Source organism: Drosophila novamexicana, unplaced genomic scaffold (assembly GCF_003285875.2).
Source record: "Drosophila novamexicana strain 15010-1031.04,08,12 unplaced genomic scaffold, DnovRS2.1 tig00000485-arrow-pilon, whole genome shotgun sequence".
Classification (NCBI taxonomy): Eukaryota; Metazoa; Arthropoda; class Insecta; order Diptera; family Drosophilidae; genus Drosophila; species Drosophila novamexicana.
Window position 1 is genome coordinate 3,906,086 of NW_020824808.1, and position 11,860 is coordinate 3,917,945.

Genomic DNA, 11,860 nt, shown 5'->3' on the forward strand with positions numbered 1-11,860 from the left:
TCCCCAAGACACATAAAACAATTATTCGTGCCTCTCTCTCGTTCTCTTTTGGGAACTGTGGCTGTTGTCGCCAAGCTGCTAGTAACAACAACATTTTCATAGCCTCCCAATGGCCGAAGGTGTAAAGACAGCGGCAAAAAGCAACACGGAGCAAATGCGCAACGTTCATGCTGTGTATATACTTAATGTGCCTAAACTAAAAGAGCAAAGGAAAAGGTGAAGAAGGCAAAGGTCAATATTGAAAATTGATAAACAGGCAGCAGCACCGGAAAGCGGCAACAACACCACGAACGATCTATGGCTATCAACATGCTGTCCGCGACGGCCAACATTGAGGTTTTATAATTAAAAGCAAACAAAAACAATTCCCGAACTTTAAAATTAATTTCAACCAAACTTATTTCGCATTAAATTTTGAACTAGAAATAAATTCATCAGCGGCAACTGAATAGCTTGCAGGCCAAATTAGAGCATTATAAATAGAGGCGTCTATTTTTAAAAGGCTCTCAGCGAATCGCTCAATGGGTAAGTATTTGAATTTGATTTAAGACAATTACAATGCTTTGCCCAATTTACATAAGCAAAAGCCCTGAACTAAAAAATAGAAAATTAGAATAATGAGCATTTTTTATGTACTCTGTATGCCTTACAGCAGTGTGAAGGCTAAATAACCTTACGACACAAGATACGGGGCCAGCTAAATGGGACGAATTCTATTTAAAAAGTGAGCGGCATTATATGTGAAGGGATATTCAAATGTGAAAGCTAAAAATATCTTAATTGAAAATGCCCAAGTATGAATTAGATACGCATATGTATAATTAGTGCAAGTGCAAGTACTTAGTGTACATATCCAATAAATATTTGAAAGACCACTTTTCTATTGACTGACAAAATAAATTCGTGATGATGCAGCAGGCCTTTAAATGTTGGCTAAGCCCAGTATCATGTTTTTTACTATCCGCTTCGTTATTATACTTCCGAGTGATACGTATGTATGCATAAGTTTCCAAGCATTTGATATATAAATGTATTTACTTGCTTACACATTTTCTCACGCATCTATCCAACAGGAATACTTGAAATGTATTTTCAATAAATGAATGCCAAAACGGAAGTTAATATTATATAAACTTTAAGAGTAAATCAAAAATATTTTCTGTTTACAACTCGAAATTAAATTTTTGCCTGACATGCGCTGTTCAAACTGCCATTTCATGCACGAGCGAACATGCACAAAATTAAAAGCCAAACAAAAATAAATATAAATTCTTATATTTGAACAGATTTTAAGCGATATGCACAAGTATGCAATTGCAAATATGTATCTGTAAATTGTACTGTTCCCGACAGAGGCGCAGTAATGATGTTATGCAAGTATTTTTTCCTTTGAATTTCGAACATAAATCAAATTAAAGGCATTCAAAATGAAGTTTGGTAAAAAATAATAAGCGACCTCAGATGCCTCCAGATCAAAGCAAGCAATTAGGAAGTTTACACATGTACATATAATACAGCTGGACTACAGCAATTTTTTAGCTTTGGCCACACTTTGATAATAGAACTAGCTAAGCATTAGAAAACTAAAGTGCAAATGAGTACATCTTGTCGGAACTCGGAGTAGGTTTAACTCACATATGTACTTATGGTGCTCCCGTTTGAACTTGTGGAAACTCTATGCACTTGTGTAAAGGCTGGCAGCTTACCGGGCAATTCTTTTTGAAGGTGTTAAATAACAATAACAAAACTTTGCCAAATAGTTCAGGGTTATTTTTTCGCTGAAATATTTAATATTTCCAAATTACAAAACAAACAAGTTAAGTGTGCTAATTTGGCATGTATGTATGTACTAATATGTGTTTGTCAACACTGGTCAAAGTCGGCTTGAAATTCAAACCATACCAACTTATTCATAAAATGCGCAAAGATATATACATATAGGTACAAAATGATCTGTCAATGACTGTGCTAATAGATAAATCTACAATTCGCCCAGGCAATTAAATTAAATTAAGCACACTTATAAGCCAAATTTTATGTGTTTTTGTATGGAAAAGTACTAACAAAATTTGTTAACCAGCCTTTTAAATAGTTTAAAGTCCGATTCAAAGTTAGTAAAGTGTTCAATGCATCCATCTTAATTTGTATCAACCAAAATGGTTGCTTAACTGCGCTTAATTTGAATTGGACAACGTGCGACATCAACGCGCATTCAAATATAACCCATAGATGAAAACCTAACAGTTTGATTGACAGCAGCAGATGAAAAGAGACGACGCAGCATTGGCAGGCATGGGCATTTAGCTGCAATTCGAAATGACAAAAAAAAAAGAAAAACCAACCCGAAATCAATCAGTCAGCACGGCAACAACAACAGCACTTCGCTATGTAACCGCCGGATTCGTGCTAAAAGAAAAACCATATCGGATGGAAATCAAATTAAATGTGTCTGAATTGTGGCAATGTGTTAGCCCAAAGCCGTAGGCAAAGAATATGGTATGTATATTGCGACATATTTTGATGTTTGAGCGCGGAACGCAGAAGGCGAGGGTTAAGTCACGCCCTTTTTAGCTGCAACTGTCACCGGAGGTAATCGAGCGTTTTAAGGTTGGGCTTGGGCTGTTGCGCGCTTGGTTGCGGTTCGTCTAGTATCTTTTCTTATCCAAAATGCTTAGCCCCGAAATAAAAGAACCGTAAGCGCAAAGCAGGCAACTTTGACAGCCAACTCAAGCATGGCCAGTGCCGTAGAGCTTGAGCTTGCCGGTGTTGCAAAACACAGCGCAACGATTTGGTTGCTTTATTTTTGTATCCAGTATTCCAGTATTCTATAAGATTTAATTACGACGCCCCCTTTCACCTGCCCTCGGCCAGGCCAAAAAGCAAACTAGCCCAAAAAATATATATAAACAGTTACGCTTTGTATTTCCAGCTTTTGCCGCCTAAATGCTGCCCCGTTTGCTGGCCCCTTTTTGGCATTGTTCTGTTTATAAGCTTTGCACTTTTGTTAAATGTTTGACACAGTTTCTGGGTCGTTTAGCTGCTGCTTCTGTTGCCATCACTGAGATTGAGTCTACTCGGTCCTCTTTTCATATAAATGCCATTATAATTCTACCTTGAGATGTCTTTATGCTGCGCAGAAAGCTGGCGTGAAATTCTGAAAGACTCTTTCCCCAAAAACGAAAGCCATGCCGAAAATGTACGAGTCATGTTCTGGAAAGCGTAACAAAATAACAGAGCAACAAAAGGAAAAGAAAAATAAATATAATACGAAATAAAAGCAGAGTGAAAATTGTACTTATATCTGTGTATCTCTAAGGGACCACTAAAACACTATTATGTCTGGCATATGACAATTGCAGACACACACATGCGCATAAAGGGGATTTTAATAATGCGTATCTTTTTCACCAGGCAAAGCGCATGGGTTAAGTTTTATAAATCATTAACCTTTTCGACCGAACCCAGCAAATGGCCAGAAACTTCTCTTTGACGTCTGCTGCGTAAACATGTGTGTGGATCGTGCGTCTGTCAATGTTTGTGTGTATGTTTATGTTTGTCTAAGTTGTATCTGGCTTGTGTGTCACTGGCACAGAGCGGCACTTTAAGCATCTGTAAAATACTCAACACATTTGAGCTTCGTTGAATGTGCTTCATTAGCTTGAGCCGATGTTAGAGAAAACTAGAGCGAAGGGGCAAAAACAGCAATTGAGTCGTTTTGTCAGACTCGCCATGATTTTCACATTTTGCCAGCAACAATTACAATTATATTTCTGTTTAATCATGCAGTTTAATGCCAAGAACAATAATAATATCAAGAGCAGCAACAATAAAATTGCTCTTAAGAAGAATTTCTATTCCATTGATGATTCACGCACTTGCAACAAGGTAAAGCTGTACGTACTTGGGTCAACCTTTTAACGGGATGGCTTTGCTGCCCATCGGCACTTGATAGTCCAGCGGCTTATGCAGCTATAATGTAGCATAATGGGAGCAATGCCCGATTAAACTCATATCGTTAAATGCAACGGAAATATTTTCCCCTTTGCAGCTTATACCAATCATAAGCTATATAGGGAAAAGCTTGGCGCTGCATCGTCATAGGCAGAGAAAGCCAATCACAACTGCCTGCAATCGAAACGAACCTCAAGTGCACTATGATACAACAAATGTAACAAGCTGACAGCCAAAGAATACAAAACAGGCTGGCAGCTTGGCTTGTGCTGCGGCTTCCTGGTCTCTAGAGTGCGATGCGCTGCTATGCATACTAATTTCAGATAAAATACATTAGTTATTTAATAATACCTACCGCTCGCACAACAGATATGGCCAAAGAATGGATGTAGACTCGTGAGGGTGTGCGACGCTTAGTAAAGTGACGATGTTGACGACATCGACTAGTCTAACTTGTTTTGAGCTAAGTCGAATGCCTGAGCACAATTCGTCTAGCAAACAAAATTCAAATGATACAAGCTAATTGCTTAAATACTCATAGATACTCGCTTAACGCTCAACGCAAGCCCATCGAAACCTCGGGCCAGGGAGGTCGTTTAAGCAACCTATTAAAATAAACAAGTTTGTGATTCACATGAAAAGGAGGTTGTACTCATAAATGCTACTAATTATGCTCTAGTTAGATTTTGATCTCAGCAAATGTTAATGGCATCACGTTCATATGAGAATATTTCTCAGGTAGCTCTGAGCGTAAAATGAAAGTCGAGCTTAAGATTGTTCATACAGTGTGTTAATAGTTAAAGTTGGCTAAAGTTGATAATAGTTATTTATTGCATGCAGCTGTAATTAAAAGTATGAACAATGACGTCCTTCGCGCGTTGCAAATTGACGCGCTGCCTTGGAAGGGTATCAAAAAAGTTGGCAATTCAAAGACGCCACACAACAGGCAGTCCGGCATTTTCGGTGCGACCATTGCAATTTAATGCTCGAAATTTCATTGACACAGTTTTGGGTGTTTTTTTTTCCCGAACTTTTTGTGTTTTTTTCTCTTTTTTCATGTCAGCTGTAAACTCGTCTGCAACAGTAACTAAAAGTTGCCAGGCCGATGTTGTCGTGGCCGTTGTCTTTCTTAAAAAATATGCAAATTTATGTAGAACGCGAGAGCTGATTCTTTACCATTTATGTACATTCGGAGATCTGTAAATGCGGTTTGGAGCTGAACCGGTTTGATGAAAGAAATGTCAAAGACATGCTATTCCTATTACTATTGCCAACTACGACTATGTTCAGCTAGATGCTTAACAAATAATAAAATCAACAAATCACCCTTTGTTTAATATGGCTTTTGTTATATGTTAAATAATTAAATGTGTTACTGGCCTCTAGCACTTTCTCAAGCCCAACTCAAGCAGCCAATTTATTGGATTATGCAGGGAAAATGATCGATTCAATATAAATATTTCCCTCTCCGTCTTTGTGATTCTTAAATATAAGCAGACTGCCTAGATGCCCCAATAAGTTTTTATTTTTACACAAGCCCACGAAATGTATCTATATAGTTGTTGTCTTTGTATCTGTATCTATATCTGTATCTGTATATGTATCTGTATCTCTCACTCATGCTCGTTCAATCATCAAAATTCAATGCAAAAAACCGGCTCGCACGTTTCTGTGTGGTTTACATTTGGCTGGCACTGTTTATTGTTTTTGCTGTTTTGATGTCACGTCATTTATTTTGGGGTTTGCTTTAGGTGCCCAGTTTTATATCGCTTGCAATATTTAATTTCCTGCTGCAGAGCAAGCCAAAATTTGTGCGTATTTTTTTTTTGAACATCGGCAATTGGCAATTGTTATTCGACTTTTGTTTCTATTGTTTATGAGATTTGTTGCTAATACGAGACTATTTCATTTTCCAAAGCAAGCCCCAGCCGAAAACGGGCTGCTGCTGTTACATAAACGTGACATTTGCTCACATTGCAGTTGTTTCATTTTAATGACAAACGTCATTTGGTTTTCGTTTCTATATGCAGTTGTTTCATTTATTATTATTATTATTATTATTGTTGTTATTCATTTTTGTACTCCATCTATTGTTGTTGATGCGCACGTTCACAGCGCACCCACGCGATGTGTCGCGCACAAAAATAAGTCATATGTATATACAGGCGCGTATGCACTCAAGTGCTTATAAAAATTACATGATAAGTTTTACAAACGCAACTGCAATGGTTCCAGAGAATTCATGTCCCTTATCAGCTAATCAGCCAGCTGTTTATCACAGCATTGTTGGCTGACATATATATGCTGATAAGCGAAAAGGGGCATTTAATACGCTGATATCATACGATAAGGTCAACTGAGTGCAACAGGTCCTGGGGAAACGAAGCTTTTAGCAAGCGCTGCCTGTCAAAGCTCTCAGCAAGCAACGCCCTCTATGCAAAATCCTGGCAACTAAGCAAAGCTATGGGACCGTGCTGGGCTTTTGGAAAGTTCGCGTGCTATAAACTACAAATGAAGCATTTTTAAACAATAAAACAAAACAACAAAATAAACAAAAATGTATGATAAATTGCAAAGTAATTACAAAAATTGCTTTTAAGTGTAATTTGAACCGTTGGCCAAAAAATGTACAAAATATTTTCAGATATATTTGTACGTCCCATGCATTTAATGTGGTCGATTGTATAATTCTGCGTGGTTGCATTTTTTATGTTATGCCGGCCGTCAAAACAACAGTTAGTCGAAGAGCAATCAGCCAGAAAACAACAACAAAAAAGAAATCAACCGTGTAAGGTAAAAACGAATACCTTTGGCACGCTGTTCGGGCATTGGGAGGGTTGCGGTATCAACCAGTTAACGGTAAGCGGGGCCTTCACACGACAGCGACACCGACAACGGAGTCGTGGCAGGTATTAAACGTCAATGTCAAAACACATTTCATAAATTGTATGATGCATGCGCATTTGTACGAATGTATAAATTACTAAGTTTTTACATACACCGTTTTTTACTACACACAAGTTTTCAGCAAAAAAAAAAAGAAGAAAAATATTTATATACATATATATATCAAAATAGCGGACAGCTCGTCAAATATAATACAATCAAATGCCCGCAAACGGCATTAAGGATGATTGATGTAATGGAAATTGGCGGCACTTACAGACACATTCAATGAGGTATACCAAGATGATATATTGCGGATGCATGACTTTGCGTGACTCAAAATTGAGTGGTTCCGACTGAATTTAGTAATAATCACATTTACAGCCAGCTGCAGGTTAGCTAATTTAGGCAATTACCTTAAGCTAGCTGCTCGGATAATTGATTTACTGTGTTTCATTTGAATCAACAAATTTTAAAAATCAAGTAAAAGACTGTCTTAATGTGAACATCGCACCTTGCTTGTGTTTATAAATCCGATACAAGTGCTCCCACGCTTAAATAGTTATGAATAACGTTAAGTAAATCGTGTTTTTGTACTGTTTGGGGGCGTATTAAAATCACATCAGATAAACTCGAATAACACTCCGAAATTTTGTAATCAAAGTGGAAACTAGAAACGAATATCCACAAAGCAGGCCGTGCAAGAGTTTCATATTCATGTGAAGTTGTTGTCATCGATGTATATTGTTGTTGTTCTTTTTGTTGTTGTTGTTGTTGTTGCTGTAGTTGTGGTTTTTGCTGTGAATGCCAACGATTCAGTTAAGCCAAATACATTAGACATTGAACTGTTTATCGTTTGCTGCTTCGGATTGGTCATGCGTTCGCCCAGTTTTTGTGGGCATAAACAAAAGGCCAATGCATACAAAAATGTGCTGAAAACGTACCGATTAATCTTCAGGCCATGGCAAATGGCATAGGTCAGTTACACTAATTGAAATAGAATGTTGCTGGTCAGTTTTTTGCCGGTCTCGTCTATCGTTTATGAATGATGTGGGCGCTGGGAACCCATAAAAGATACACGATCAGTTTTCTTAGCGTGTGTGTACTGGCTATTGTGAATGGCACTCTCATGGCCAACTATTTTGTTGTTAGCACAGAGTAAGTGGCCATCATTTAGAAAGCAGCAAAGCGGCAACAGCATCAGCTTACCTATGTATAGCTAGCTCCTTTCACTTTAGAATGCGATCGGGGCGAGTGAAAGTGCACCTGGCAAAAGTCAAATGCCCAGAGCAAAACAAACATATACGGCCCAAACAACTGCGGCTCGGCAAATAACTGTAATTAGCGTTGAAAATCATCCAGTTTTTATAAACCTCAAACAGACCCTACGAACAAACACAGCTACTTACAACAAGTCTGTTAGTTTAGAGTTTAGATTCGATTCGTAGGACTTAATACCCACATCCTTCAGCACAGTATTTTGATGTGCAATAAAACATAATTTATTCGTGACACTATTAAATAGGATAACAAAGTTTGCAATATAATGTAAGTATAAAAATATTTGAACATATGGTTCGGTAGCAAATTGAACTTCTAGGTTCAAATCGGTTCCATTCATAACCGAACGGTATACTGCATATGGAACCACAATAGAACACAAGAGGACCGAAATGACATCAGCAAGGACTTTAAAATACATTTTGCCCAAGTGACATCAACAAGTGTGCAATGCAAAAGTATTCACATACAATGCAAGGAACAGAAGCTCAAGGTGGCGCATTTGATGGATGCGCTGGCTTGGCAACTACCGTTAAAGCTTTGAGTCAGCTTTTTTGCGCTCCGGGGCTAAGAAACGAAAGTCAAAGTGCAGCCGACAGCTGAGCATGTGAAAATCACGTGGTTGCCAATGAGAGCGAGCGAGAGAGAGAGAGAGAGCAGCGCCAGGATAAGCTTTGCGCAGTCGCTTCTAATGTCAAAACAAGCTAAGCTCTTGTTATTGTTGTTGTTTCGGGCTGGTGTGGGTTTGTTGTTAAAAGTTGGCCTGATTAGACAAGCGAACTGTGGCACACACAAAGAGCACCCAGCTCACAGCGACTTTGATTGACATAATGAAGAAGAAGCAAATGCTGCACTTGAGAGCCGAGCAGTGTCCACTTCAGCCAGCGACAGCAGCAACCAGAACAGCAAATGGGCGGGACACTTGAGAGCCGAAGGAAAAAGGGAGCGCGTTGGGGTCCCAGCGAAAGTATCTCATGTGTGACAAGCCAGCGTCGCGTCGTCTGGGGACAAACTAATAAGGCGCCGGAAAAGCGAGCAGCGCAAACGGCAACAACAAACAGTTAGCACACACGCCCACAAAGTCTGCCACTCCTTCAAGCTGGGCGCGCCAAGGTTAGACGATTGTCGACTGGGGCATACTTTGAGCAAAGGTGGGAGGTCATTTAGTCAGCAACTTGTGCAATCAGCTGTTGCTAATACAAAAGCGTCGCCTGGCTTAGCAATGAAAAGCGGCTGCGGAGCGGGGTGCACTCGCGTATGCACGACGTCAAATATCAACTTTTATTGATTTTTGTGGCAGTTTTTTATGACGGTGTGCGTGGGTGCTGGGAATTAATTTCCTGAACCCAGCAATGGACATTTCTACGGCATATGATAACTGCTTAATTAGCTAATTAATGATTAAACTTACCACTCGATATGGATTGAGTCAGCTCTGATTATAACTTTTAGCTAGTTAGCTGATTTTTTAATTTTGTTTTTGGTTTCCTTTCTTGCACTTGGTATTTTTTATAAAATACGTTATAATTATACTTATTTTTTATAGCAACAATCTCTTATTATTGTGCATCTGTACATTTATATATCCGTATGTGTATTTGTGTGTATTTCCGCTTTGAATTAAATGCAATTAAAACACACATATACAATTATTATTTATTTATGCACTCGCGTTTGTTTTCTGCGCCGCTTGCATATGATTATAGCTTTTACATTCGCACAGCTCAGCTGATGAAGACATTTTGCAAGACGATTTGCTAAACGACGACAGTGAAAACTGGCGACTATCGCACACGCGAAATCCCCGCAAGCAACTGATCTCAGTGTACACATATACAATGTACAATAGGTACATGTGTATGTACGTAGTTAGTATAACATTGAATTGACCGGTGGCAGGTCGTAGGCGGGTCAGACAGATAAGACTATGGAAATATAGACGATAGACTAACGAAAGAGCTAACTGCGTTATCAGCCTCGAATATGCTGACGATGGGCGCAGATAAAGATGCCCAATCAGACATGTATACAAATTGAACAACTATGCAATCAGCACAATAACAGCAGCTTGTACGACACGGTTGTACAGTTCATCACTACATATGTACATACATACTCGTACATACGTACATAAACATCTCTATGTATTCGTTCGTTCATTCATGCTCAGCTTGCCAGGCCTAGTACGCTGTTAACAACAAACGATAAGATACCATGATAAAAGACAAGCAGAGGGAACCGAAACCCAAAAAGACCGGCAGGCCATACATAGGCGTACATAGGTATTCGTGAACAATAGTGATAGATTTGAGTAGCATAGACGGTCGGAGGTAAATTGATTTTTTTCTTATAAACAATTTCACTGCGCCAAATAATTTCACTTTGCGCAAGTACACACGAAATTATTGTTTTGACAACAACAACAAACAACAAGAGCTAGAGCCAAAGCCGTGAACTTGAGGTGCACACCAAAGAAATTTGATTTCGCTGTATAAATTGATTATTAAACGTTGTGTGTTTGTGTGCATAGGTAGAATTCATTTGCATTCACAACAATCCGACTTAATAGAGGCAATTCAAATTCGTATTTTTAAATATATATATATATATATATTTATATGTGCACTTCACAGATTTATTCAATAGCTTTTCGTTATTTTAGTAAATTTTCAGCTGCCACAAACAAAATAAGCAACTATAAAATATATTGTGTGTACGATGTCAAGAGAGCGCGCGTGGGAGATGTAAGATGTTGAGACGGAGAGAAGAAGAGAGGGCGAGAAAAAGAGAGCGCGCGCGGCCGTAAACCGAACAGAAAACGAAAAAGAGGTAAGGTAAGGCAATCAACACCATGCCAGACCAGACCCAGCACAGACCCAAAACAGACAAACCCACCAGCAAACGAACCGTGCGCGTCTACGTCTCGGACATGACAGCGGCAGCAAGTTCCGATAACAACTGACTGAGGCACAGCAGCGGGCCTCTGAGTTTTGTTTGTTGGCTTTGCTTTGCTTTCCGTTGCTTTGCGATGTTTCTACTACGTGTGATGCCTCGGCATGCACAGTGGTTGTCGGTGTAGTGTAGTTTGCGGCTGTGTATTGGTGTTGGGGCTGCCGCTCAATCAATTGACAAAAGTTTTGCAGAGGCTTAGCTTTTCATTACAGCGTTCTCATCTGTGCTCGCGCTCTCTTTCTCCCATTCAACCGCTCTCCCGCCGTCGAGCGTTCGCTCTCGCGCTCACCAAAACAGCTGTTTGGCGTGCACAAAATGTAAACAGACTGTGAAAAAAGCTTTTGAATGCTCTCACATTTAATTGAAAATAATTGTAATCAACATGAACAAAAACAAAGCCAAGGTAGACGGAAACGAGTTTCCAATAGAGGGGGCGCAGATGCGACCCTGCCTGTGCCAGAGGCAGCAACAAATTGCAATCCCCCAAGCACACAATTAGATACTATTTTGGCTGTCACACTCCCAAAAATCGTCACTTGGCAGCAAATTGTAATTTGCTTTTCGCCAGACCGAAGACCCCAAAATTTGTGTCACACACACACACACACACACACACCAACCGGACTGGCAACCAAAATAGACGTCAAAGAATTTCTCAGCTGACTGCACAGTTGGCTGCACTCGACCAGTGTGGCCGCAGGCAACGTCAACCTCTGCGCGGCGACCTAGACCCACATTTGCGCCGGGCTTAAAGCAATTGCTACCGCTTCTAACGGAAGCTCCAAGCTAT

General features: G+C 39.5%; 1 protein-coding gene and 1 long non-coding RNA gene across 2 annotated transcripts in view; one reads left to right on the forward strand and one right to left on the reverse strand.

The window, feature by feature from the left end:
* Positions 1-11,070, reverse strand: part of LOC115761782 (extracellular serine/threonine protein CG31145) — a 55,588-nt gene extending 44,518 nt beyond the window's left edge. The window contains exons 1-2 of the mRNA XM_030703717.1: positions 11,014-11,070; positions 9,530-9,731 (exon numbers count right to left, since the gene is read on the reverse strand). The gene's annotated coding sequence lies outside the window, so the exon portion shown is untranslated. The remainder of the gene's footprint in view (positions 1-9,529; positions 9,732-11,013) is intronic.
* LOC115761784 lies at positions 7-1,121 on the forward strand. Its single transcript, XR_004017769.1, has 3 exons — positions 7-336; positions 424-525; positions 653-1,121. It is a non-coding gene; the product is annotated as an uncharacterized LOC115761784 (long non-coding RNA).
* Positions 11,071-11,860: the final 790 nt, after the last annotated feature.